Source organism: Heterocephalus glaber, unplaced genomic scaffold (assembly GCF_053883595.1).
Source record: "Heterocephalus glaber isolate CG9 unplaced genomic scaffold, H.glaber_assembly_v1.0 deba00001504, whole genome shotgun sequence".
NCBI lineage: Eukaryota > Metazoa > Chordata > Mammalia > Rodentia > Bathyergidae > Heterocephalus > Heterocephalus glaber.
The window spans coordinates 60,610,840-60,637,411 of NW_028258324.1; positions in this window are offsets into that span (position 1 = coordinate 60,610,840).

Sequence of the window (26,572 nt, forward strand, 5' to 3'; positions counted from 1 at the left end):
AGCCTGGATGGCCATGGGTACTTAATTAAACAAAATTAACCTACCTCTGTTTGGAGAGGTTTGTTCCTCAAGGCCCAGCTCTTCCAGGAAACCCCTCCTGATGTCCCCAGGCAGATGTCATGTCTGTCTTCTGGTCCTCCACAGCATTTGGTTGGTCCTACTCGATTGGTTATTTACACCCTAAGCTTTCACTATTTTTTGTTCTAGCTGTGTCCTTTTCTCCTTTAAATTGGTAATTCATTGAAGGTAGGGAGTGTTGAGGCTTAGGAAAGGTAGGCCCTTGTGGAAGGGGTCTGTGTGCGAGTCATGTGTGTGAAGATGCTGGTCAGGTCCCTGTGGGTGTCCTAGGTGGTAGGGGTTTCCAGTTCTGCCAACTTATCTCCATGGCTTGGAGTTCTCATACCTCTGCATGTACTTCATGGGTTACTCTCACCTGAAATAGGCTTAACATCCTCCTTTGTGCTCGACATTCTACTGGCTTGAGTGCAGGTAAGGATCTCGTCAGCATTTTTTGTGCTAACTCCATACTACGGACTCCTGTGAAATGTGGAGTCACAAAAACCCTTCAGTCTTGTTACACACAGTGCATCCCAGCTCCTGTCCCCTACATTGGTGATGATTATTTTGCTGTTTTTTGGGCTCCAAGTTGGGACTTTGTGTGTCTCTATCCCTGGATGCAGGTGAGCTTCTCTCTGAGGATGGGGTGAGGTGTGAGTCTGCCGTGATACCTAGGAGACTGAGTGTGAGCACGTGTGTCATGCTGCCATGGGTTGGCCTGTGTCCTCAGCCGTGTGCCCAGAGACGTATGAGTATGAGTACTTCCAGCGCTGGCAACCCAGGGGATTGCTCATTGTTGAATAGCAGCCTGGGTTTATTTTTATAACAAGTATTTACTGCAGAACAGCCTAGCAGAACCTCCTGGGTTTCACAACTCTTCCGGCTCTGTTACATTTGCAGGATGATGCCAGCCTGGCTCCTGTCCTCTCTGCTGTCCCCATAGAGACACCTACTGGGAACCAGAGCATTGGGTTAAAACTCAGATGGAAGCATCTGAGTGTGCAGGGATCAGGGAGATGGGGCTGTCTTTGGGCAATGTCTTTGGGCAGAGCCATCTTGTTCCTACATACAAGAGAAGCAAAGGCCCAGCTTTCCTTGTCTTCAGAGTGCAGGGGGAACCAGCACCTGCTTGTGTAAGGTCAGTGAGGTCTGACTCGTCCTGGGGAGACATAAGCTCAGTCTGGAGCCCGGTGCCCAAGCCTCATTTTCCAGTGTGTTTTCTTCCTTTGCCTGTCTTGGCATTGAAACATCTTGCATTCGTCCATGTGAGACTGGGGGAAGCAGGGCCCCATGGCCCCTACTCCCCACTTCAAAGACCCTCAGCAGTTCCTGTTATCCTGGATTCCACTCTTCACACAATTGACACATCTTGTAGGCACACCCTTCTGTTCATCCACTATCAAAATCCCGCCTGTCCTTCAGGGCTTGGCTCAAATGAATGTCTGCAGGAAGTCCCTGTCATTCTTCTGGTGATTGCAATCTCTCTCTCTCTCTCTCTCTCTCTCTCTTTTTGTCATTTACAGCCCTGCAATTCTGGCACGGTCAGAGAGGAGTAGTTGTACTTGGTACCTTCCCTGGATTCTATTTTGCCTGGTCCCCCCTGGTCTACGCCTGTGGCAGACTGCTCGGAATCCCCCAATCCGTTCTTCCCTTCCCCCACAGCCATACTCTAGCAGAGCACACAGCCACCTAAGGTAGAGACCACAATCCCCGGCCTCCTCTGGAGCTAGCTGTGGCGGTGTGATCAAGTTCTGGCCAGGGGGTGCGAGGGGAGATGGTGAGGGGACCCCTTAGCCTTTCATAGAGAGGAGCCTGCCCTCCCATGGCCTCCTTCACACCAGCTGGAGTGTGGGCATTGTGGCAAGCTAGGTTGGACAGCGTAAATAGAGACAATAGCTTAGAGATGCAGGAGGCAGAGGAGAATAAGAAGCCTGAGCCTCCAGGGACTTCACTGACTGGGGCCATTTTATTGGAAAATACTTCTGTCCTGTTTAAACCACAGCTTCTCAGGGTGTCTGTCCCATAGCTGCACCTGTATCCTAACTAATATGGTGTCCACCCCACTTAATCCTTAGCTTCCTGGTCTGCTTCTGCCATCTTCCTGCCCTTCTCTCAGCCCACTGCTTCATCTTGCAGCTTCCTGGGTTGTTCCTCCCCACTTTGCCTGACCTGACCTTTCCAGGTACTCTTGGATTCAGTTTCTGTCACTGCCCCGACAGGCATCATGGCGGGGACAAGGTGGTGGAGGTCAGGCTATTGGCAGTTTCTGTTTGTTCTCTGGCTACTTGGTCTCAGATACCAGGCACTTAGTGCCTCCTGTGTCCTGGTCTTGTTCTCTTGGTCTCCAGTAACTTGTGCCTAGCAGACCCTTATCTGTATATGTAGATTCCCATCTTAGGATTCCTAGAACATCATCAGGGATCTGAGTGCTATGGGCTTGTTGCTAGCTTTTTCCAGTTATGAAAGCCTTCCCAGACAGTTGACTCAATAAACCAATTTGCCAGATGCATCTCCATTGGGGTTCTTCCCAGAAGTTTTCCTCTCTACCATGAAGGAGAGGGTTCTCCTAGCACTTCAGCCTCCCCAAGATGAGCAGTTCTCCCTGCTGGTGACCTGTCAGTGTTAAGAAACAAAACCAGAGCAAATTAAATCTTAGATTTGAGATGAAAATATGTATTTCCTGTACCCCAAAATAACTTCTCCTCATGGGCCTTAGTAGGACCTGAGAAATGCACTAGAATCCCTTAGTTAAGCAGCTAATAAGGGGAGGTAGGTGGGATGTACTAGACTTTCTAGTGCAAAGAGAGCCAGAAGACTGTGCTTGTGCCTGTGTGCTGTAGGGTACAGCTGGACCCACAACAGTGGAACCAAACCTGGGGACAGGAGTCGAGTTTAGGGGGCTTCACCACACCCCTCTCCAGTGGTCAGAATGGAGAAGGTTCAGTGAGAATGTGGAAGTCATTGGATGTAGCCATCAGAATTCCAACTTAGAAATGAGAAAACTACTAGTTCTGCCTGTTACTACTGCTTCCTGCTTCCTAAATGGCCCCAAACCAGTCCCTGAAGTTTTCTAGACTTATCTTCCAGACAGGAAGAGTGGACAAGATGTTCCCAAGTTTCTTTCAGCCACAGCATTCTGGGAGTCTGGTGGTTTCCCCTGGTCATCTGTTTCCAGCTTCCTTGAGCAATTCTGCCTCTAGCCCAGCCTTGCCACCCACACACCTCTGATGTCTTTCCTTGCTCCTCCCAGGCATCTGCTCCTCTGGCCCCTGGTTGAGAGAATCAAGCACACCCGGAGTTTCCCATAAACACAGAATCCCATGTGCAGCAGACAGAGAGGGACAAGGAGGCAGGGGCAGCCCAGGGGCCAGGTTGCTGTGAGCTGAGCTTGCTGGACACCCCGTGCCTGTGGTGTGCCCAGCTCTTTACCAAGAACTCAAAGGAAGCTGAAAACGGTGGCTTTAACTTTTTCAGGAATTTTAGGGATTTTAAAAAGGACTCTTAGTTATTTTTATTTTATTTTATTTTTCTAGCTATTCCAAAGTCTTACCAGACAACCTTACCACCTCATTCACCCAGCAACATTATGGTTATGATCGGAAAATACGGTGAATGGTTAAATTTTTAAAAAATTTATTATAGTAAAAGTCACATTGCCATGAATACCTCTCAAAGCCCTCACCCTCATGTCCAACACACTCATCCCATCATTCTTGCCACTTTCTGCCACAGCTCTGGAAGTCCTCTTTCCTGAATGTCTTTAGTTGTACTGTTGTGGCTGCCTTGATGTCCTGAATGGATTTGAAACATTAACCTTCTATGTTCATTTTGACTTTGGGGAAGAGCCAGAAGTTGCATAATGTCCGACTCAGTGAATAAGGTGGACAAGGCACACTGTAATGTGTTTACAAGCCTGCTTTTCCATTGGATGGCATTCGACAGCAGCAGCATTCACTGTATTTTCAATCACACTTTATAAAGACATTCATGAAAGAGGGCTTCTAGAACTGCTTCAGAAAGCATCAAGAATGATGGTTGAAATGTGTTCAACAGACGGGGGCTATTTTGACGGGGATTCATGGCCATGTATCCTTTACTATAATAAATTTTAAAACTTTAAACATTCACTGTATATTTTGATCACACCTTGTATACCTTCTTTTTTGGAGTCCAGGGTCTCACACATGCTAGGCAAGTGCTCTATCACAGAGCTATGCCCCTGCCCAAACATGGATCTTCTTTAATTTCTCACTTTTCCCACCTGAATGAATAATTATAAGCTACTATTGGTTCCCAGAGGAAAGAGTTTCAAAATAGTCAATATTTGGATCTTGTGAGCTGTCTCCCAGCACACTTCCTCAAATACTGTGAGCCACTTTGACAGCTCGGCTTCGTTTAATTAAATGCCTGTCTGCCCTTATGGCAGCTGAAAAAAAATAGCCACAGTAGTTTCAGCTCCTCTTGTCAATAGGGGAGCCTATTTTCCCACTCCTTTTTAAAAAAAATTCTGGCAACATATAACATAAATTTTACCATTCTAACCATTGTAAAATGCACAATTCTATGGCATTAAGTACATTCACAGTGTTGTGTCACCCTCACCTCCAATTACCTCCAGAACTTTTTCGTATTGCAAACTGAAACTGTCCATATGAAATGCTAACTTTCTCTTTTCTTCTCTTCTTCACGCCCTGGTAACCACCATTCTACTTCTGTCTCTAGGAATCTGACCATTCTAGGTAACTCGTATCAGTGAAATCCTGCAACATTTATGTGTTTATAACTGGCTTGTTTCACTTGGCGTGATGTCTTCAAGTTTATCCATATTACACAATATGTAAGAATTTCCTCCTCCTACTTAACCGTCCCCCTCCCCCAGCAGTACTGAGGATTGAAATCAGGGCCTTCTTCACACTGAACTACATCCCCAGCCCATTTTATATTTTTATTTTTTTAGTTTTGAGAGAAGGTCTTGCTAAGTCTCTAAGCTGCCCAGGATGCGCTCAAACTTTTGATTCTCCTGCCTCAGTCTCCCAGAGTGCTGGGATTACAGGCCTGAGCCATCAGGCCTGACTAATTTCCTTCCCTCTTAAGGGGGAATGATAGTATTCTATTGTATGTACACACCATGCTTTGCTTATTCATGCATCTACCCATGACACTCGGATTGCTCCCAGTGTCTTTGCTATCGTGGATAACGCTGCTGTGAATGTTTGTGTACAAATACCTGTTTGAGTCCCTGCTTTCAATTCTTTGGGGCATATAATATATAATCCCAGAACTAGTATTGCTGAATCATTTTGCATTTCCATATTTAGTTTTTTGAGGAATTACCATTTCCACAGAGGTTGCACCATTTTACAGTCCTATCACCAATGCATAAGCCTTCCAGTTTTTCTATGTCCTCACCAACACTTGTTATTTTGTTTATTGTGGGTTTAAAAAAATCATAACCATCCTAATGGGTGTGAAGTGGTATCCTGTGGTGCTTTTGACCTGCATTTACCTAATGATTAGTAATATTGCACATCTTTTCATGTGTTTGTTGGCCATTTGTACATCTTCTCTGGAGAAATATTTAGTCAAGTTCCACACTCCTTGAGTCTGGACTGGCCAGTTAGAGTGATTAACTGTCCTGATTTGTGCACGAATTCCTCAGTTTTTGTACTGAAAGTCTTACATTCTGGGAAACCCTTCAGTTCCAGGAAAATGGGACAGTTGATCACCCTAGCTGGTCTTGTGCCTTGCTTAGATGACCAGAATGCATTAGAAGCCTGGGTTCCAAGGTATGGGTTCCAAGCCTCGCCTCCAGGGGGCTATGCAGCTTCCTGTTTTGCTGCTCTTGGAAGTTTGCAGCCACCTGAATAGACCCATGTGAGGCTGAAGGTTGATGAGAGACATGTGACCCAGTCAACCCCTTAACGCTTGCTAATAGTCTGCCAGCTGCCAGACGTGTGTCCAGGTCCTCCTCAGTTGTTGCACTGCCAGCCAACCTGCCAGCTGCCCACAGACACACGAGAGCCAGCAGAGCTCAGCCAAACTGACGCAGACCAGAAGAACGACCCAGCCAGCTCACAGCACAGGGGTCTAAGGAAATCATTGTTGTTTTGAGCATGAGTCTTGGGATGATTTGATATCTGTGAAAGCTAATTCATACAGCTCCACATCAAAGGTGCTATGGCCATTGTTCCCATAAGATCTTTGCTGTACACAGGATAATCCCATCCCTGCACTGTGCCCCCAGCACCTCTTTTGAATGATTCTTAGTGGAAGGAGCGGAACCTACTCATTTCTTGCTGCCTGGTGCTGAAGCAGCCAAGAGGCTATCAACTCTCTGCCAAAAGCAGACAAAAGCTTTCCCTTCTTCCAAGCCCTCTGTCCTCTCTTCCTCACCCATTTTTCACTGCACAAAGCCAGATGTGCTCATTAGATTTAGAGACCAAAGTAGCACCCCAAAGCCAGCTACTTTGTCTTACAGTTTCTAGTTTCCTCTCACCTCTCTTTCTCTCCTTGATCACAACTGGAGAATGTCTGACTTGCTTCAGATGCTTTTTCTCCAGTTGGCTGAAGCTTCTGGGACAACACTCTGTTCCTCTTGCGTGGTTCTCTGGGCAGCTGTGATGGAGAAGAACCGTTGACACTAGAGGCTGATCACTACAATCCCTGTATTTTGTTACAGAGCTGTTCAGAGTGTCTTGTTCTGGAAACTCAAGGTCAAGACTCTTGGGAGTCTACTTTTAAAGATCTGCTTCTTGCTGGAACTTTCTGGCTCTCTAAGACACATGGAGCTGTTATTGTCTAATGACGAAGGTCCCAGCCATGCACATTGTCTATTCTTCTTCTAATCTGCAGCTCTTTCCCTGCTCTTTGGAGTCCTGGGGAAGGAACCTGGGGCCTCACACATGTAGACAAGCGCTCTGCCACTGAGCCACATGAGGCCGTCTAATCAGCCCTTGGTGGGCTCTTGCTTCTGCAGCCTGGTCACACTGCTACCCTGACCTCCAGAGAACTGGCTGGCAGAGCTCCTTCTTAGTCTCAGAGTGATGAGAATTCCATATCAGGGTTCTTTCCCAGTTCTGGATTGATAGAAATAGACCCATGGAAAGATCAAAATTTCAAGGACTTTAGAAATCAACTGGTCCAATGCTACCATGTTACAGGTAAGGAAATAAAGGCCCAGACTTGTCTGAAGTCTGGAAGTGACCTGTCCAAGACTACTCAGTAAGTCTTTAGTTTGGGACTTGGTCAACTTTTCACGGCAGTGGTCTCTGGGTACTTTCCAATGACAATGGGCTTTGGCTGACTTTTGAAAAATGGGTTAGGAGAAGTGAAAGAAGAAGGATTTTCTGCAGCTCTGTCTCCTGGGCAGCAGAAGTGGAGAGTAGGGGCAATGCTGCCAAGGGTGAGGTCTTAGAAAGGCTCCTCCTTGAGCTAAGAATGTCTACGGGGAAGAAACTAAAACCAGAAAAGCACCCAGGCCCTGTATGCCAGCCAGCACAGGAATGACTATAAGAACACTCTGTCCTCCCCACCTTTGTATTTTATTTCATAAACATGCAATGAAGATAAATAACATTTCAACATCTTGAAGAATCTACACAACTGTTCAGAGGGAAAATGCATTGCACGTTAAATGCCTACCTTTCTGTTTGCTTTCTTTTGGTGCTTGTCAAGTTTTCACGTTGTAATCAGTGTGAATATATACTTTTCCATTAGTTTTTCTTTAATATTGGTTGATACTCAGATTATTTTGGGTCGACACTCTTCACATTGGTTCATTTTAACTGGAATACTGTGAGTGGATCATAATTTGCTCTCCAGTTTGCCTCCAGCTGAATGTTGCCTTATTTTTAATTCATTAGTATTAATAACATCTATATGGTTATTTTTGTACCAATAGTTCTTTTATCCCTTTGGGTTTCTATATTCAGGGTGTGCTTCCCTAGATAAAACAATTTGATCACAGCTAGCTCAGTTCCTTCTGCTCTTGCTAGATTACTCTCCAGAAAGATACAATCAATTTAGAGGGTGTCTAACTCCATTTAAATGTGCCATTTCCCCCGGCACAGAAATGCGCTGTCACTGAGTTTCATCATCTATATTCATTTTACCATGTCAAATTGGGTGAACCGAAATGGTCAGGAGCACAGGAAATGGATCAAGGGAGAGGATTTGCAAGATGAAGGCAAGAAGCAGAATTGGGCACAAGAAAAGACAAACACTCCAAATGGAGTTGAATGGGGCTCATTTATACTGTACTCACCTCCTCTCCAGGGTATGCAGTGGACAGTCCTGGGTTGAAAGTTCAAGGGCCAAGTGGATACATTTAATAAATGTGAAGCAGAGGCCATGCTCTTCATTTCTAGCTTTGCTTTCTTTCCCTCTTAGCCAGGTCATGTATCCTTCTCTGGACAGTTTCCTATTTTCAGTGTTTTGTGAATTCTCTTTGATTCGCTTTCTAGAGGTGTCTTTTTCCTGCTTCTAGAATTTAGATGTGCTTTGTCTCTCAAGGATTTGTGTGTTGGAAGCTTGGACCCCAGTGTGGCAGTATGGAGGTAGTAGGACCTTTAAGAGGTGGTGCCTAACTGGGTGTGGTGGTGTGTGCCTGTAATCCCAGCACTCTGGGAGGCTGAGGCAGGAGGATCACAATTTCAAGTCTACTCTGGACAAATTAGGGACTTTGCAATATCTTGTCTCAAAATTTAAAAAATAAAATAAAAAGGCTGGGTATGTAGCTCATTGGAAGGCTCTGGGTTCAGTCCCCAGGAACCCCCACCCCCCAAAAGGTAGGGCTTGATGGAAGGTCATAGGACTAGACCCTTCCCTTGCTCTGGCTTCCTGCTGAGCGATTTTTCTCTTGCATGTGTGGTGCCACCTGTCATGAGCTGATTTGGGCCCTTGCAAGACCTGGCACTGTTTGGACTTTCAGTCTCCAAAACTGTGAGCTAAAGAAACTTTTCAAATGAGTTTTAAACTTTTCTTTATAAGTTGCCAGCCTCAGGTATTTCAGTATAGTAACAAAACATGGATGACTACACTGGCTTTTGCGGGTCCTAAAGGAGTCTAAGTCCCTTTCTGCTCTAGCGTCTCTTCACCCACATCCCCTGCTCCCCAAGAAGCCACAGTAGAGCAGCCCCGATGTGTCATTTCTGGGAAAACAGCTCTTCCTGGTGGCATCTGAGGTGCCAAGATGCTGACAGCTGAGCTGAGCTCCTCAGCCTCCTGGGAAAAAGTGGTGACTCAGAGCAGAAACAATGGACCCCAGAGAACTTGCTGTCCAGCTGCTCAGGTCCCTCTCTGCCATCGCCCACTTTCCTCACCCACTTTCGACTTTTTTTCAGAGTGGCTTAGCGAGGCCAAACATCCGGGGCTCCCCTCTGGGTCTGGTAGAACAAGTTCAGAGCCCATGTGGAGAAGTCTGCCCCGTGGTCTGCTCTGAAGCCTGCCATGTGTAGATTCAATTCCCCTGGGAAAAAAGAAATATAGGAAAGCCCATTTATAGGATAGAACTGTTCTTGGAAGGCCATCTTTGTCTAAGTGTTTGGGGGACTCAACTTTGTAGAGGGAGCCATGGATTCTCTAGACTTAAACGGACGAGCAGAGGATTTAAGAGCAGGAATATTCAAGTGTCCTCAGCAGCCCCAAATGAGGTCATTGTCACCTGCCTGGCACCAGAGCTGACAGTGTGACCGACCCTCACTGTCAGGCCCACATCCTTCCTGTGGCCTGACCTAGGGCTTGGGGAATAGGGTGAGGATGACCCAGTTTTTCATGCAGCACTGGATTAGTCAGCAGCTTGGTCCCCACCATTGAGGTGCCTCCTTTTTCAAACATTTCACGTACTCCTGAACCAGGTCTCAAAGCTTCTAAATGGATTCTTCCTGCATCTTTAAGCATCAATTTTATTTTTTGAACTCAGGATTGAACTCAGGGCCTCTGGGCTACATCCCTAGCCCTTATTTTATTTTATATTTTGTGATTGGGTTTGGCTAATTCACTAAGTTGCCCAGACGGTGCTCGAACTTGTGATTCAAAGTCCACTGGAAGGTTTTCTGCCTAAGCTGTGTCTGTTTAAGACTCTGGCTGGTCTCTGAAGCAGCTTGTAGAAGATCTGAATGCTGGCTATTACATTTAAAAGTGAGCTAAAGGAGACAAGAGGATCATTAAGCTCCCAGCATACATCCGGAGAAAAGGGAAGAGGAGATAGGAAGGCCTCCTCTGGAGTGGCCTTTAGGTCTGCAGGGGAGAGGCAATTTGGCCATTGAACTTGGGCCTTCAAGGCCTCCTTCAGCAGAGCTCTCCAGGTAAAAAAGGTGCTTCCCAGGCCCTTTTGGGCTCCAATAGGGGTGTGACCCCTTCATTAAAGGGAGCAGTTGCTCCAGGATTCCCCGAGCCCTAGGGTGGGAGCCAGCATGGGTGCATGATGAGGAAGACATTCGGGTTAGGCAAAGAGAGCCACAGGGCCAAGCACCTACACTTGGGGGCAAACACGGGAAAGCCAACAGCTGGCATCGTGTAGATCTACTCAGGGAGAAAGACCACCTCTACAAATGAATTTAAAATTCCCGTTCTCAAAGATGATGAACTTAAAAATGAGTGCCTTGGAGAAAAAGAAGGCCAGTGAGGATCATGCAGCGGGAGGGAGCAAGAGCAGCCCAGCTCTGCTGCCCGCTGAGCCCAGGGCTTTTGGCCTAAAGAAAGCCAGCATATGAAGTCCAAATCACTCAAGCTAAACTGACTAAAAATTCAGGAGGACAAGGAAAGAGGAGATGTAGCCAGACTGGGTCAGTGCTAGGAGAGCAGGTCAGATGAAGCCAGCTTTATTCTCTCGGCCTTGCAGCTGTTGGTGAAGAGAAAACAGAAGCTGACAGTATCACCTGTTACTCTTCTGGGCCCTACCAAAGAGCAGATTCTGTGTCGGAAAGCTGGGCCCCTCTCCTTGAACTCGGTGTTCAAGGTTTCGGTGATGAGTCACCCACCTCGTACCCCCTCACCAGCTTCTGTCTTTGCCCACAGCTCTGATGAGTCTGAACCTGTCCGCACCCCCAGAGCTGGGGCACCAGTCATCTTCACACAGCAGATGACTAACCGTGCCCTGCTCTCAGCCTCCTAATTATCACAGAAGGAAAATGCTACATGCCTTCAAGCTGAGGTTTTGGGAACAGAGGAGCTGAAGCTGTGGAAGCCATGGAGACAGAAGCAGCACTGAGCTAACCTTTCCACAGGCCTTGGCAATCCTCAGGAGCAAGGGCCAAGCCACAAAAGCTCCAGATAGGGTGTCCTCCCTGGCAGGACTGTATTGTTAATGTCATTCATTACCGCATCTGAGTCAGTTCCCAAGCTCATTAAAATCTGTGTGCCTTTGACTGTTTGTCTTGGATCAGATTGGACTCCACTTTGCGGAGAATTGTCAAGGCTTTTGAGCTGCCAGGGCAGATGAGATACCATCTCTTGGCCTGACTTCTTCCTAAAGTCTCTCTCTGGTGCTTGTGTGTGCGCAGCCAGTGACGCGGGTCACCATGTAGGAGTGGCAGCTAGCAGACACACTGCTGCCTAAGCCCAGGGCTTCTGGCCCAAAGCCAGTGTATCAAGTCCAGCTCACTTGGGCTAAAATGACTAAAAATCCAAGGGGGACAGGACAGGGAAAGACAGATTGGACTCAGAGAACAACAGCTAGGACAACCTTTAAAAAAGACAGTGATGAGGGGCTTTATCCTGTGATATGAAGACATATTATAAAGCTTTGTAATAATGACAGTCATTTCAAAAACATTTCAAGAACAGTGCAGAGTGCCTGGATACAGATCTCTATGTCAGAACTTACAGAGTGAGGGAAAAGGATAGACTGTTTAATGCATGGCACTTGGGAAACAGGCCCACTATAGGAGAAAACAAAGTAAAAACGAGCTGGACTTTATATGTTGCTTAACATCATGTACAAAATAGGGCCCTGAGTAATTTAAAGACCTGAGTATAAAAGATAAAAACCAAATAAACAAACAAACAAACAAAACAGAAGAGAGTACATACCTCTGTGACCCAAGAAAGCTCTTGGAAAACAACACCTCTGAAGCATAAATCAAAAGGCAAGATTTTATGAATTTGATTATATAGAAATTAAGGGATTTCTACTCAACAAAAGACCCCAAAGTTGATAAGAGTAGCTGACACAATAGGAATAGAATTTGTAACATCCACTGGCAATGAGGGATTGGTGTGAAGAATAAGCAAGGATCTTGGGTATTTATGGCTGCAATAGCACAAAAAATGGAGCAAGGAAATAAGCAGCCATTGCACTGAAGATGAAATTGCAAATCCCTAGCAAATCTCTTGTTTTCCTGGGGAGCAGACAGAGAGCAGTGAATGGGCGTGGATCTGATCTCAGCAGCAGCGCTGACTATGTGAGGGATGTTGGAAAGGCCTGGGCAAGAATCTGAACTGTGACCGGGACATCCCGGCCTCCATGGACGCCATGGGGAAGCACCAACGCTGGCAGGTGTCTTCAGAGGTGTCCCGGGCCAGGGACCCAGATTTGAACCTTGCATTGACCAGCCATTGGGTGGATGCTGTCCCCAGGAAAGGCTGGGCGGTGCAGCTTCTTTTGGCTGCAGGGAGTTCCTGGGAGGGTCTAACCTGTGCGCCATCAGAGACTAACGCAGCCGGAACCTGAGCATACACTGAGCATCCACCATTGCAGGCGTGAAAGGAGACTCACACATTTTAGGAACACAAAAAATGCAAAGGAAGACAATGAGAGGTCACCATGTCCCTTTCATACTGACAAAATATCAGAAGAAGGGTGCTGCCATGTGCTGATGGAGACCTGGAACAAAGCCACTCCTTTTGCACACTGCTGGTGAGAAGATGGGCAGACGTTCTGTGGAGCACTCTGGGGAGTCAAACTCAGGATGGCAACTAGAAACTCTTGCACTAGGTACACAGCCCATGGAATTCTCCTTTTATTCCTTAAGGAACCATATATGAGAGTGTTTCCTACACAGTTATGTGTGGTGAGAGTTAATGGCTGAGTCTCCATCGCTGAGATTGAGTCATAAAACCTAGTGAGCACTACGCTTTATTACTTACACACACCGGGAAGTACCATGCAGCAGCACCGAGGCAAATGATTAGACGTACACATCAGCACGGAAGGATCTTAGGAATAGTGGGGGGGGCGGGGCATGAGGAAAAATGGTGGGAAACAGAATGAGATAGAACATGTGCATAAATTAAAAAGACTGCAAAGAAATACCATTTGTATGAAAATATGCACCCTAAACACCTAAGAGTAATTGTGAGACAGGAATAGAGTTATGGAATGGGGAGAAAAGGGAATAAAGGAGTAAATAAATTCCAAAACAGTGTTTCACAAGGACCAATGATGCTAATACCCAAGAGCCACTGGGTAGGTTTCACTGAACTCTCTCCATCTGATTTCTAAAACAAACAGTAGCAGCGATCACCACCCGGGCTCTGAGAAAGCAAGCTCAGACTCCCTCTCTCGTTCACTGAGATCTCTCCTGAAAGGTCACAGGCTGAGTCACTGGGAAATGTAGGCCCCTACCACACACCACTTCTTGCTGTTACCTGTGAACAAAGTGACATCCACCTTTGATGTTCAGTGGGTGAAAAGGTTGGCACCTGCACACAGGTTCCTGCCTCTTCCTACACTTGATCTTAGCCAAAAGGCCGAGAATCGATCCTGCCTCTTCCTGACAGATGGCTTTGCTACACAAAAGTATGCTTTCATTGTCTGTACTAGGAACTTTCCTGTCTTTGTTCTGCGCAAGTCACCACCATAACTGAAATGCAACAGGCACATCCTCCAGTGGTCCCCTTTGATCAAGACTGGCATGATGGAGAGAAGAAACCCAACCAACTTGGAGCAGTGTCTTAGATCCTGCCCACCTGGGACAGGGCCCAAAGTGATGAGATGACATTGCATTGGGAAATGGGCTCTCTGGCAGATTGGAGCACTGCTCTGACCAGCCGTCTGAGCTGATAGAGAATGGGTGAGGTGCAAACTGTTCTCGTGAAATCCTATATGACCCATGGTCCCGGAAAACTGGAGATCCAGAGAGAATCAGAATAATGGTACTTACCAATGGGTCTTTGGTCTCATTTGCCACGGTGGCTATTTCAAACCTTGACTCCTGACCCTGAGGTCCCCAACCCCATCTTACAGGGACTTAGGAGCCAAGGCCAGGTTGCCAGTCCAAAGTATAGAACAGAGATTAAGATCCAAGGAAGCAGAGGAGAACTGAACTGGGAGCACCTGCCACTCTGGCTCATGCCCCAGAGCCAGACAGTCAAGGAGGTCATAAATACGACCCTGAACCCCCAGGCCAGCACCAGGCCCTGGCTCCCAAGTTAATCTTTTACTCTTTCTCAGCTATCACTAGATAGGTCTCTTCTAGACACCAGCATCGCTTTCCACAGACAAATCTTTAATTGACAGGATACTTAGGAAAAATGAGAACTCCGGATACATACGTGGTAAGGATGTTTCCTAGGGTATCATTTGTTATCACATTTTCTTTTCTTTTTTTTTTCTTTTTGGTACCGGGGATTGAACTCGGGTCCTTGAGCTTGCGCAGCAGGCGGTGAAGCCACTGAGCTAAATCCCCGGCCCTATCACATTTTCTTTTTATGCCAAAAAAGTAAATCTCTGTGCTTGCTTTAGGATTGATCCTGGAAGTCTCAAAGAGAGATGGATCCTGGCATTTAAAGGCTCTCTGAGTTCAGTGGCACCCGCAGTTGGCTGGCTGATGAATGTATCAAATGCCTCTGCAGAGGTTGACTCCTCCTCCCCATCACCCTTTACCGTCTCCCTTGTTGGCACAGTTGAGGATCACGCTGGAGCCCAGGACATCTGGCCACTGTTGTTGGCTCAGATATCTTTTTACCAAGCAAGTCCAAGCAAGACGGTCTCTTTTCCCCCAGCTCTCTGCCTCCCTGACTGAGTTTGCAGTGTTTAGGAAGCTGACTATAAAATCTGTCTTGGTGGTACCCAGGGTGATTCCCACTCCTTTTTTTCTTGCCTCAGGGGATTGAAAATGATACAGGTTTTAAATGAGACAGAGAGACAGAGAGAGAGAGAGGGGGAGAGGGGAGAGAGAGAGAGAGAGAGAGAGAGGGAGAGAGAGAGAGTGTGTTTACTGGGGATTAAACTGGCTTTTGCATAGAGCTACACCCCTAATCTGCCAATCTATCACATAGGTGGATGGCTGCACATTTTGGACAAACTTCAGTGTTTTCAATGATAAAATTCCAGATTTTAAAAGGACCTGAAGATCATTTGGTTTGTAGGAGTTCCTTCTCCAAGCTTCTGTCTTATCATTTCCTCTCACCATATCACAACCTGGAACAGGTTTTACTAACAGAAAGTTCTTCCTCATCTTCCCAGACCAGCTCCCTCGAAATGTACCTACCTGGGCTCTAGCTCTGCCCTTGGAAGGATCCTTGAACAAATGTGTCCCTCTTCCCACAGCTGCCCTCCACGTGTTTGAAGGCAACACACCTCCTTTGGGGTGAACTCTTCATTCATTTAACAAATATAGAGCCCTGAGTGCCAAGCCCTGTGTCGGGCACATTGTACACTCCACAAGGGCAGAGAGTGTAGTCTATGTTACTATGCGCTATGATCACAGCACCTAAAAAGGCTTAGCATACAGGAGGCACTTAATAAACATTTGTTGAATGAATGAGTAAGATGATGAACACAGTCTCTGTGCCCCAGGAACTCTTAGTCCAGTGGGACTGGGTTGGAGAGCCACAGGCAATAGAATCTAGGGGTGAGCCGAGACCGAGGGTAGGAGAAACCCAACGGCGTTCACTCCCCTCTTGCTATGGTTTGTACTTAGACATCCCCCAAAGCCTCATGCAGATGAGGTGGGGCTTTCTTCTTCAGAGGTGGCTGAATCTGGAACCTGTGATGCTGGGGTTAAGGGCATGTGATTACTAAACTGCTACATGTGTGTGATTGGTTTGGCACCGTCCTTATCCTGGTAGTCTGAATAAGATAAAAAGGGCAGAAAGACGTTAAATCTCTTGTTGCTTTTGCTGTCTTCTGCTGCCATGAACTGTTGCCCTTCTGCCAGGTGCCACTCTGCCTTGGAGCCAGCTGACTATAGACTGAAACCTCCACAGGCTGTGAGGTAAATAAACCTTTCCTCTTTTAACTTTGGCTATTGGGTATTTTGTCTCACACCTCCCTTCTCCACTGCCACACTGAGCGCATCATCTTGTCATGACGAACCTGCATGGGTCTCCTCCCACGTGGATACTTAGCTCTTTGGAGAAGTCAGACTGAATCTCTCTCAGCTTCATATTCCCAGTGCTTACCTAGCCTCTGGCCGAGAGGAGGTATTTATGTATCAGATGATGTGACTGGCTACTGGCTGACCTACTGAACTAACATATTAATATCCCCACAGAACAAAATTAAGAGAACTATTTTCACTGGCTTAAACTATTCTCTTTTTTTGGTGCTAGGTATTGAACTCAAGGCCCCATGTGAGCTAAGAATATGCTCTACCTTTAAGCTACCATTAGTCTGCCCCTTGGCCTAGACTATTTTTGCCCCAAGTTTTTGCCAATACAAAAAATTGGTGAGGTAGAAGTGGCAAAAGCTTTGGGAGAAAGGGATTCTAAGGTTCCAATACCCTCACTGTGTCAGCAGATGCTTCATGGGCACTCACTCTAGGCTAGGTACACTGCTCATTAGGACAAGATGAACAAGACACATTCCTGTCTTTGAGAAGCTCAAAGGCCAGCTGAGAAGATGCATATGGAAATGACACAAGTGACGAGTGTCCTGACAGGGTGCTGAGGGTGCTGGGAGAGGGTGGGGTGGTCAGGAAGGCCTCTGGGGGGCAGGGGTGCCTGAACCGAGCCTGGGGAAACATCCAGGTAGAGACCAGGGGGAAGCTATTCGAGGCAGCAGGAGCAACATGGGCAGAACCTAGAGGGCTAAGAGTGCAGCAGTTTTGGGGTACAGTTGGCCCTCCACATCTGCAGGTTCCAACAACTGCAGATTGAAAATATTTGGGAAAAAAATTGCACCTGTATTTGATACCACAGAGCTTTTCCTGGTCATTATCCTGGGCTAAGCATTATACTGTATTGTTCAGAAGGTACAATATTTCTGAGGAACTTACAGCATATAGGTACTTAAATCATCCAGGAGGATGTGTGTAGGTTACACACAAACACTACACCACTTTATATAAGGGATTTGAATGTTTATGGGTTTAGGGTCCATGGAAATCCTGAGACCACCCCTGAAGATGCTGAGGGACACTGACTACACTGTGTCTGGGAGGGGAGGGAGGGGAGGAAGGATGAGGGATAGATGGAGCCAGATTAGGAAGGGTCTTATAGGGCTGTCGAGGAATTTCAACTTTACCTCGAGGGCAGAAGGGAGCTCCTGAAAGAATTCTGAAATCTCAAAATTATCAGATTTGCAATCCAGAAGATGCCTGTGTTAGTCAGCTTTGTCACCGTGTGGAAAAAAATGTATATTTTAGTTTGCAGTTTCCGAGACTTCAGCCCGTGATTCATTGGGCCCATTGCTTTGGGGCCTGTGGCAAGGCAGCACATCATGGTAGCAGGACGCAGAGCAAAAGTGCTCACCTGATGGCCAGGAGGTGGAACAGAAGTAGAGGAAGGGGCTAGGGTCTCAATTTCCCCTTCAAAGTCACACTTACCACAACCTAAGACTTCTCACTGGGCCACACTTCCTAAAAACAGCAAGCTAGAGATCAAACCTTTAACTAACATAGGCTTGGGGGACATTCTAGATCAAACTTTAGCAGTGACTTTTATAGTTGTGTAGAAAATGAGTTAGAGGAACAGGATGCTGGAAAAGAGACCAGTTAGGAGACTGGAACATACTTGGAAAGGAAATGGAGGGGGAAGAGTGATATAGAAGGCTCTGAAGAGTTGCTGGCCAGAACTCAGTGTCTGCACCGACTCCAAGGGTACAGACTTTGGCGACTGGGTGGGTGGAAACATCACGATCCGAGGAAGAGAAGAGAAGGAGGAGCAGGCTGGGAATGAAGATAATGACTTCCATCTGGGCATGGGGAGTTGGAGGAGCAGGAAACATCTAGGCTAAGATCCATGAGTGAGATGGACATGTGGGGCAGGAGCTCAAGAGGGGAGCTGGGCCATCATCCAGATCTGGAAGCACAGAGGTCAAAGGCAGAGGGTGGAGCTATGCGAGCCTGCAAACCACCCAGGGAGAGCATGTGGGTTTAGGAGAAGAAAGAGCCACCTGAGAGTCTTAAAATCTTCTCTGAAGATTTTCAAAATATTTCAAAGAATTCTCTGAGTGCCTCAGAATTGTTATCAAGAGCAGCCTTCGGTCCCAAAGCAAATATGGAACTTATGACAAGATCAGTTTGAGAAAAACAACAGTGCTGAAACAGGAGCCTGATGTTCAGATGTTTCTTTGTGGGTAGCAACAACCTCATAAAAGGAGCTTCGTTAACCAAAAGAGAAAGGTGTCTTAGTCACTTTTATCATTGGTGGACAAAATACCCAACATCCACATCCCAAGGAAAGAGAGATTTATTTTGGCTCATGTTTCAGTCCAAAGTCAGCTGGCTTCATGGCAGGATGGCATGGTACAGGAGCCTGAAGGAGAAGCTGCTCACTTCAGGGCAGCCAGGAAACACAGAGTCAAGGGGGAAAGGGAGACAAACCCTTCCGGGTCACACCCACAGTTACCTGCCTCTTCCGACCAGACCCCACCTCCTAACAGCAAGTCAGCTATAATTCCCCTGTAGTCTCATCACCTTCCAAACACACAAGGCTTAGGGGGTCTTTTTAGATCAACACAATAGCAGAAGGCTTCCAAGGGGGACTTGAGCTTTGTGATTTTGCTTATTGGAGGTGCTGTTTGGCACGACCTGTACCCCTACCCCACCTGTAGGTTCCCAAGAGTGTCTACTTAAGCCCACATCCCTGTCTCCTGCCTGTCTGTCTTCTGCAGACAGAAGGCCCTGCTGTATCTTTTCGAGTTTCAAACATCTGAGCCACACAATAGCCCAGTCAAGCCAAATGCATGTGTAAAGCTATCTCTTGGCTGTGAGGAATAAAAATCAATATTTAAAAAGCTGAATTATTCAAATGCTATATCCCAAAGGTGATTCATAACCCAAAGAGTGCCTCAGTAGGAGAACAGCAAGTGAGGATTTGTGTGAACATGGCTTAGCTCACAATTCCCCATGCCATCAGTCAAAAGGCTGACAAAAGATGAAATAACAGAATTATTCTGACACAGAGTCCTGAGGAGAGCCCAGAGGAGCTGGGCTGCTCTCGCAGAGAAGTCTAGACTGTCACAATAAGAAGAAATGTGCACTAACGAAAGAGCGTGGGGTCCCCTGGGCTTTCCAAAATGCTTGCATCCTCTAGAATTCCTAGGGAGGAATTCTGCAAAAATTGGGAGAGCTAGGCTGAGTTGGGTTTGGGGAAGAGGATGATTTCAAGTATTCCCTTTAGAATAAAATTTAAGGAGAACCTATATGTCAATAAGACGGAAAACACAGAAGAAATGGACAGATTTCTAGAGTTGAACAAAGAAGACCTAAAAATGCTAAACAACCCAATATCAATCAACAAAATTGAAAAAATAACTAAAAACTTACCAATAAAGAAAAGCCCAGGTCCTGATGGCTTCAATGCTGAATTCTACAAGACATTTAGAGAAGAGCTATTGGTACTACTGTTTAAACTCTTCACTGAAATTGAAAAGGAACAAATACTCCTAAACCTCACCCTGATCCCAAAAGCAAAGACCCAACCAAAAAAAGAGAACTATAGGCCAATCTCACTAATGAACATAGATGCAAAAATCTTCAATAAGATACTGACAAACAGAATGCAGAAGATCATACACCTTGACCAAGTGGGATTCATCCCAGGGATTCAGGGATGGTTCAACACGTGCAAATCAATCAGTGTAATACACCATATTAACAGAACCAAGGACAAAAACCATATGATCATTTCAATAGATGCAGAAAAAGCATTTGACAAACTCCAACCCCCATTCATGATAAAAACCCTACAGAAAATTGGAATAGATGGTCTTTATCTCAACCTGATAAAAGCCGTCTATGAAAAACCAACAGCCAACATCATATTAAACTAACAAAAACTGAAATCCTTCACCCTAAAATCAGGAATAGAATAAAATTTAGGATATTCCTGAGAAAAGTGAAAGCAGTCTTTGTCCCTGGCCCTAAATCACCACTTCATATAGAGACTTTCATCTACTGCCGGGGCTGGGTGGGTCATGTGCCGTCAAAACTGAGAGCCATTGAGTGGACAGCCTGGAGATGGAGAACAGAGTGGACAGTGTGGAAGATTTGATGCAAACCCATCTCAGGAATGGGAGCAACAGCAAGCAGGGCCAATGTCTTAGAATGAGATGCGGAGCTCTTTCGAGAAAGGAGATGAACGAAAGAGTGTTACCTGACTTCTTTCCATTCTGAGTCCCTGACCCCACTACTGTGTGACCATGGGCAAGACAATGATCCCTCTCAGCCTACTGCAGTGACACTAAGCTAATCATAACCCCCTATTACTTGGTTCTTGGGATATGCAAACTCAGTTTTCCTCTCTTCGGACTGTTATCAGCTAGGATATTATTGCTTTGGTTGCTATAACAAAGAGGCCAAAATAAGAACAGTGTAAATAGAGACACTTCTGTCTCTCTCCTATAACACATGAAGCTGCTATGATGGCGCTGGTCGGTGAAGTCATCAGAGGCCCAACTCCTCCTGTCTGTCATCCAGGGGGTCTCTTCCTTTGCATCTTCCCGGATGGCTTCCCGCCCCTGCCACACTCCTGCTGGTAGAAGATGTAAGGGGACAAAGGGACAGCAAGCCCCTTTCCTATAACCCAAAAGTTTATACCCCACTTCCTCCACTTCTTGTTGGTCAGAATGTGGTTCTATAGTCACATCTAGTTGCAAGAGAGGCTGGGAAGTGAAGTCATTTTCTGGAAAGCTACATACTCACTGGGAAATTCTGTGGTTATGGAATAATAGGAGAGAGACATTGAGGCTCAGTTCATATGCTCCACCACCTTCCAACTTCCTTTGTCAAAGTCTTTTGTGTTCTGGGGCCTCAGATCTATGTCACTTCCTTGGAGAGGCCCTTCTGACCCTGAAGCCTATCTTAGATGTTCCCATGGCTCCTCCATCTCCTTCACAATACTTGGTGGCCCTGTAATTTTTTATTTGCTGTCTATTTTTCCCCCGAAGATGAGATTGCAAGAATGTGGAACTATCTCTATCTTCCTCCCTGGGGCCTCCCTGAGCCAACATGGTGCTAGGCACAGGGTGGATGCACCATACATCCATGCTAACTAACAATGAGCTGTCGCCCAAGGGCTCAGGGAGCCCTTCTGGAATTACTTTACAGTGCTCTCCACCCCAGGGCTGGTCTGCTGCTTCCTGCAGTGGGGGAGTGTGTATGTCTTGCTGGGAACCAGTGGGCTGGATGCTCCATGGCTCAGTCCTGCTTTTGTGAGGCCTCGGTACACCCAAAGTCCTGCAGCAGGCATTCTGGAGCAGGTGACTGTGGTCTTTCATCATGGACATTCTCTGCAGCTCCAAGATCAGGGGGAAGCTTTTCCCAGGGCGGTGGCCAGAAATAGGGACCCAAGTAGAGATTTGGTTTTTGGTCCTGGTCTCCATGATGCACCCAACAGGCCCAATGGCTGTGGTGGCCAATGTCATCCCAGAGTCTGGGAAGCCACTGTGTGGTCCTGAGCAGCTTCCTGCTGCTCTACTTTGGTAACCTCTAGCTTCCCCTGTTTTGACATACAACTTGTGTTGGCACACTACTCCTTTTTCTTTGCACAAAGAACATCTTTTGAGAATCCCATCAAAGCATGGCTCCCATATTGAGTGGTGGTGGGCCCTGGCCTAGACTTGACCTGCAGAAATTACATCTTTAGCACTCTGGCTTTTCCTTGGCTGGGATGAGAGGGAAACCAGGCTTGTTAGGAGGGGCCAAGTCACCAGATGCCAAACCCTGGGGCTTTTGAGGTGCTCAGGTTACACTGATACACAAACCGAGCCAAGTCAGATTTCCTTGCTTGTGTTTTTCTAGAGTTGGGGGAGGACAGAGCAGCCATCTCCTGCCAGCAGCCACCGGGGTCCCTGTCCCATGCTCCACACCAAGGGACCTTTTCCCTCCTGATAGACTGACCTGGGAATGAACAAAATTGCAGTTTCATTCCTGTGTAGTCTTTCCCCCACAAAATGGCAATTTCCCTTTTAGTTCCTGCAGCTCCCCTCTTTAGCCAGTGGGCAATAGGTTAAATGAATGAACTGACCAGACTTTTCTCACTGGGGATTCTGGGCTAGAAATTCCTCTTACTTGCTTCAGCTTGTGTCCTCAACAGTGAGCTGTTAAGAAGGGATTAACTTTTCTCTCTGCCTTCTCTCTCCTTTCTCGGAATAGTTCCACGTCTAATTCTGGGACATTGGCCCCAGTTCTTTCTTGACCTCTGGAGAGTTATGGAAAGTTTCCTAGTCTTCTTTGCTCCCACATGGGGTGTGGGTGCCACCTGCACCCCTGATTTTGGGTGTCATCTATTTCTCTCCAGCACAAGCCCTGGGCTGGCCTTCTGCACATTCCAAATAACAATCTTACTTCTGTGACAGCCTTCTCTTCTGGGAAAAAGAGTATGTTGATCAGTTTTGACACACATTCTCATTAAAATTTGACGGCGAAGGGTGGTAGAAAGAAAACTGATTTGAGGGTTTGGGTTTCTGAGTTCTCATCCTACCTTTGTCATTAATTGGTGTGACCTTGACAAGGTCATTCTCTTCCTGATCCTTGTGGTCCGGTCAGTGATGTAAGAGGTTCTTTCTCACGCCAATGCTAGTTGTCTATATTAGATGGTCTGGCAGTGTCTCGTGAGTGTGACCAGCACTTTGCTGCTCCCAAGACACATGACCACGTTGGATATGACACATGAAGACTTGACCTAGGGAGCAGGTGATCCCGGTAATGAGAAAGATCCCAAAATGCCCACACTCAGCAGCCAGTTGTCCTGGGATCCAGACTGTTCTGTTTCTGTTCCCAAAATGGGAACAGGGTGATCTTGCTGTCCCGTGCTAAACAGAGGTCTGAACTAAAATTAGCTGTGCCTAGGACAGAGTTGAAAGGGGGACAAGAAGACTCAAGACAGACCACCATCTACCTTGTTCAGTTGTGCTCTTTGAGGCCTCTGCAGACAGAAAAGTAGCATTTTCTGCAGCCGCGGGGACAGTTCCATGTGAGGCTAACCCTCCAGACCCCAACACAGCTGCCCAGGCAGCTTTGGGGGGTCCAGGAACCAGTGACACTTGCAACGGCACTGCTATCACCCAGCAGCCATGTGTCAGTGACTTCAGCTTTCCCCAAACCTGGAAAGAAACCTGCTCTCCACAGAAATGGAAAGTATTTGCACGTTTTCAAAAAAGGAACTGGGTCTGTTTTCTTCAGGAGAGAAAAAGGAGCTATAAATGTGGTCATTGGCAGAGGAAATCTCTCTCATTCTTTCAAAGTGAAAATGTAAGATTTGCAAACCGGACCTCTCTGGGAGAAGGACCATTTGGGGATGCATGAACTTGGCAAACCAATTCAGGAAAGCAGGCCCTGCCTCAGCAGGGCAGCCAAGATGTCTTTGCTGGAGCTCGGCAGTTCGAAGTAAACAGAGCTGCCTTCAGATCGGGCAAGGTGTGAGTTTGGAACGGGAGGGGTGTGCTGGGTAGGAAAGCATCTTCTTCTGCCGATTAGAAAACTGCTTGCTGCCACTTATTGGCCAGATTTATTTGTCTACATTATTGTCTTCAGGTCTCCAAAGACCTGGCTAACCTAGGTAGCACTGGTACAGAAATCTCTATTTTTGTTCCTTTCCTGTGCAACTTAGCTGGTACCTTTTAGCTGTAGCTTTCCTGCGGGCTTTATCTGACTTCAAATATAACTATCTCAAGTTTTATACAAATATTAAATTAATTGTTGGTATGCAAACAAAACTTATAATCATTCATTTTGGTCATGTTTAAAACAGTGATTTCCATCTACAGCTGCACATTGGTGTAACCACAGATGTGCTATAAAAATTCCCATGCCTGAGGCTTACCCCTAGAAAGTCTATTTCAATTGATTTGGAGTGAGGCCTGGGCATTGATTTTTTTTTTTTTTCTTTTTCTTTTTTTAAAAGCTCCCCATGATTCTAATTGAAGCTAGGATTGAGAACTATTGTTCTGAATGATGCCTGAGAAATGTGTTAATTTAGTTGGGGCACGGCGGGGGGGGGGGCAATGACAGTCAAATGAGATCTTAGCCTGAATTGGCTGGCTTGTTTTGGCAGCATTCAGCCTAGTATCTGGGTAGGAACAAAGCCAAGATCTCTGTGCAGTTATGTAAGGTTCGGAGGATAAGCCACTCTTAAAGCCAACTCATTCCTTTATGTGTATTTCATCTAGGGTGATCGAGAGAGATAGTGTGGAAATCCTGGGCAGGAGCCACATAGTTTATGAACAGATAGCCACAAAATATTTGGTAATAATTACTCTGTGGCCAGAATGGACAGGAAACAACAAAAAAGAAATCTCACGTTTAAAACAGTCTGCACTGCAAATGCCCTAGTGTTGCTGGTAATTCCAACTCCAAATAAGCCCAGTAGCACAGACTTAACATTTCCTTGAATCTCAAGACATCACTCTGGTGATTGATGATGACTGCAGGCACAAATCACCATCTCCTGCCCCAGAGATGAACTTCTAGTTCAGTGTGTCTGAAGGCGGAGTGGGGAAGACATTTCAGGTAGCTGGGGATACTGGAACAAAGGACATCACTGAGTAGGCAAATGTGAGCTCTCAGCAGGATTTCCAGGAGCTGCAAATGGTTGAAACCTTTGTTTTCTTTTCCCGAGAAAGACAGGTCCATTATCTCTCCAGCTGCATTAGAGCTTAATTTGTGTTTTTCCAACACTATGGAGGGGACAATCCATTCCAAAAGTTAGAGGACAGCTAAGGGAGATTCGCCCTCTTAATAGGATATCATTAAGCATATGGTGCCTTAGGGAGAGGAGGAAGGGCATTTACAGACAGGAGCCAAGAGAGAGGTTAGCTCACAGAAGAGAAGGCAGTTGCCAGGGAAATAGGCCCTCGCGTGGGAAAAAAGTGCATGTCTGATTGCATTTTTCAAGGGGGTCATCTTGTGAATATATAAGAAGAGTGAGGAACTGCCCTCAGGAATGATATGTGTTAAATTCACAGACCGACCAAAATACAAAAATCTTCAGTACCTTGCAAATGTTTCCCTCGGTGGGTCCCTCTGGAGTGCCTGTCTGTGGGCCACCCAGAACTAGGGTCCCCAGTTCCATGGAGAAGTAGAGGCTGCAGTGTACAGGGGGTACCTGATCCCACCATTCCTTGAAGCTGACATTTCAGGCCTAAATAGTGCTCCTTTAACAAGTAAATGACAACCTAGAGAAAGGAATGCCTGAGGCAGGTGCTTGACATTTTGCAGGGGACTTGGGTTTACAAAAAGACCTAAGAGATTAACTTTCACCACCATCAGGCCCTCTGGGGGCTCCTGGTAGAAAAGGAATCCCCAGGCCATTGTGGTTCCTGAAAGTGATATAAGTGCAGGCCCAGGTGTTCAGTTGCACCTGTAGTTCAGCCTGTTGTCCATTTCCAGGGTCTGTGTCTTTAGTGGCATGAGGAGGACTTTGGTGGAGGTTTTTAGATTGTCAGTACGCCACGCCACGTGTATTTCATTGGGAGAATAGGCTGAGCACCAGAAAGAGATAACACAGGGAAAGGCACTGCATTAGTGTAGGAGGCAGAGCTTTACCAGACTGAATCCTGAGCCAGGTGTGGTGGCACACACCTGTAATCCCAGTACTCTGGGAGGCTGAGGTCAAAGGATGGTGAGATCGAGCCCAGCCTCAGTGACTTAGTGAGGACTTGTCTCAAAATAAAAAATAAAAAGGGTTTGGAATGGAGCTCAGTGTAAAGGCCTGGGCTTCAATCCCCAATTGCACACACACACACAAAAGAGTCAGGAAAGTGATCTTCTGTCTAATTGAAGATATGGCCTGGGATCATCCCTTTCTTTGGGGCCCAGTTTCCCCCTCTACAGAAAGAAAAAAAGTAGAATAGATGACCTCCAAGTGGCCTTACATTGCTAATGTTTTGTGGTTTTGTGCATCTGACCCTATAATTGCAAAGCACTGGAGAAAAAGGGCAATGCCCCATGGTTTGGGGAGCATATGACGTAGCACGGAGGGTAGCAGTCCCTGAACTTGCCCACCAGCCTTCAGCTCTGAAGAATTTAAATGAGTTTCAGTTTAAAAACACTCAGCATCTCAAATGGCAGACCACAGCTGCACAAAATAGGAAAATCTTGTTAGGAAATGACCACAGCCCCCTGGAGCTGTGGAAAACATTACCTCAGACAAAAAAGACTTTTCCAGTGGAAACAAAACTCAGCAGTAT